A 2,952-nucleotide genomic window follows, 5' to 3' on the forward strand; every position below is an offset into this window, starting at 1 on the left:
CAGTTTTTTGGCTGGGGCTAGGTTTGAACCTGCCACCTCCAGCATATGGGGCTGGTGCCCTACTCCTTGAGCCACAGGCACCTCCCGGTTGCTTTGTTTTTTGTGGACCTCTGAGCCTAATGACTGGATGGGCCTTGTCTCCTGTACCGTTTTGGTCTATTCTCATTTGTATCCAAATCTCTTAATGTATATGTCAATCTTTGAAAGAGACATCTATAGAAAGTTGGTCAGATCCCAGCTCTCATTCCTCACAAACAGGCTAGATAACATTTGTGTAAATCAGTTCAGCAGCAGCTCCTGCTGTCCTCATTATTCACAGAGAAATCAGGGCAAAGCACACTGATGAATAAAAATAGACAGTGTTCCCTGGCTGTTTCCCTGGCCCTGCATTCACCTCCATCAGGGATATAGAGTGTAGCACGCACCTTCTTTCCTCATCTGCATGCTTCCTTTCGGGACTAAAAAAGAAAACTATGCCTTAGATGCATGTACATACTCCACTCCCATCAGGGCTTCTGCTTCTCATCCAAAGAGGTACTCTGTACAGCGTTCCATTCCTATGTCTCCTGGTTCTGGCTGAAATTAGGAAACTTAGCAAGTTTGACAAGGCATATATTGACTTTTACAAAAACTGTAGTATAATGGAAATGCTTGCCAGCTGAGCACCACTGAGTTGTCTTGGAAGTTCTGCAAGTCAGTGGGGACCTTTAATGGTCTGTTTGCTGAGTCACATCCAAGATACTACCGCTTGTTTTTGAGTGGGCAGCACCTAATATCTGACTTCTAAATAAAACCCTTTGACTTACTAAACATTTGTCAACATGAATATCACTAACTTAATAAGAAGAGATTCAGAAGAAAATCAGTATTTAGAGAGAAAGGCTTTGTTTATTCTTTTTAAAGGTCAAATAAACAGGTAAAGCTCCATCTCCAAGGGAAATTGTCTTCTGTCCTGCAGCTAAAAATAATTACTGAGAAGGGTGTAGAAAGATGTTCAGCTGTCTGAACTGACTAACTCCTTATGCACTCTGCCTTAAATATACTGAGAGGGAAGAGGTAGTCTTGGCATCCCCATGTTTCAGAACCTGGTGCCCACAGAGGAGGAAACAGTGAGTGCTGCCCTCTACCCTGCTGAGTACGGGAAAACGGACCAAAGTGAAGCTTTTGAAAAGATGCTTCTATCTATGTACAAGACACGGACAGAACTTTATCACGAGACCAAGCCTGGCATTATGGAAAGGAAAAAGGCACTTGAAACTTGTACAGTGTAAAAATTCTGGCAATGAGTTGCATTTAAGTAAACCAAAGAATTAGCATCATAGCTTTTCTCTGCCCCAAATTCTCCTGATTTTTTCTCGGCTTAGAGCCTGAATCAGTCTGCAGCTGACCGACTGTAATCCTGGCCAGCACAGCTTCAAGGTCACAGTTACTGTATCGAGACCGTGGACATTTCGTTAATGTCACTATTGATGAAAACTGCCTTTAGCTCAATATTCTCTCAGCACCCCCACCTCTCACAATTTACAAAACAGAAGCAGCGATATCACCAATGAACAGTGAATTTACAAGGAAGCTACACCCACTGGTTACAAACCTACAAAGTTATAAGTAGTCACTTCATGTTCGGTATCAAGGAAATTTCCTTTAGAAAGCCCAGTTGCCAGAGCTAGATCCTTCTGCTTACCTGCTTTAGGTATTTGTTTACTGTCTAAGGAAAGTCCCAAGCAGCCAGGTGCAAGAAGACAAAGCTCCTTGGAGGGTGGAAGGGACGCCCAGTGTCCTCTGAGCTGCGATCTCAATTCCGATGCTTTTCATGTGGCTGAAATAGCTCGAGTGCTCTGTGCCTCTCCCAGTATTGAGAGCTGCTCCTGGCTCGGGGCTGAAGGGGAACTCGGTTTAAGGCTAAGTGTTAAAGAGAATTCCTGTCATAGCTCACAGTTGTTCTTCCTAAATATAGAGTTTGATACAAGCCATACACTGGCTGCCTCTGAAAGGCTTGACCGTGCGGAAAGCAGGGCTCAAATGTCAGCCAGGAGGTGGCTACAGTATCTTACTGCCCTCCTAATCTTCCGGAAGATGCTGGCTGCATTTGCTCACACGTTCTGAGGGGGTACAGCCAAGTTCAAAAAGTAGGAAAAGTCTATCTTTAGCTTTATTATCTGGAGGCCAGAAGATGAGGAGTGTTCAACAAAAACTTAGGGGAGATAGTGAGGCTCCGTGCTTCTGCGCAGGGTCACCGGCACCAAACAGTGTTTGAATCCCAGCTTGGTCACTTGGGAATAGTTATTTAATAATCAGTACTCCATAAATAGTCACCAAATGATGATAATCATCCATCATAAGTTGAACTATGTGACGTTACCCTTTCTGTAGGTTAAAAATGGTGGAAAATTGGGTTGGTGCCTGTAACTCAGTGAGTAGGGCGCTGGCCACATACACCAAAGCTGGAGGGTTCAAGCCCATCCCAGGCCTGCTAAACAACAATGACAACAGCAACCAAAAAATAGCCAGGCATTGTAGCGGGTACCAGTAGTCCCAGCTGCTTGGGAGCCTGAGGCAAGAGAATTGCTTAAGCCCAGGAGTTGGAGTTTCCTATGATCTGTAATGCCCCAGCACTCTAAGGAGGGTGACATGGTGACACTCTGTCTCAAAAAAAAAAACCCAGAAAACTGATAGGCCAGTGTGGTTCCAGGGCCCAGAGTCCTGCTCACTCTGCTCTCCTGGTTCTGCTGGACACAGTGCTTTTGACCCCAGAGCACAGGAGGCAACAAAACAAAGAGGAAATGTGTATTTTAAATATGACAAGGGCCAAGACCAGGTAAGAGGTAAAAATAATTTTTTGTTTTGTTTTTTTGAGACAGAATCTCATTCTATCACCTTGAGGAGACCTCAAACTCCTGGGCTCAAGCAATCCTCTTGGCTCAGGCTCCTTAGTAGCTGGGACTACAGGCG

At 44.7% G+C, this 2,952-nt stretch overlaps 1 protein-coding gene across 1 annotated transcript in view; it reads right to left on the reverse strand.

The window, feature by feature from the left end:
- SMPX (small muscle protein, X-linked) overlaps positions 1 to 1,908 on the reverse strand; it is a 22,383-nt gene extending 20,475 nt beyond the window's left edge. The window contains exon 1 of the mRNA XM_023514370.1: positions 1,685 to 1,908. The gene's annotated coding sequence lies outside the window, so the exon portion shown is untranslated. The remainder of the gene's footprint in view (positions 1 to 1,684) is intronic.
- Positions 1,909 to 2,952: the final 1,044 nt, after the last annotated feature.

The sequence above is a fragment of the Otolemur garnettii genome, unplaced genomic scaffold (assembly GCF_000181295.1).
Source record: "Otolemur garnettii isolate 467f Iridium unplaced genomic scaffold, OtoGar3 scaffold00051, whole genome shotgun sequence".
NCBI lineage: Eukaryota > Metazoa > Chordata > Mammalia > Primates > Galagidae > Otolemur > Otolemur garnettii.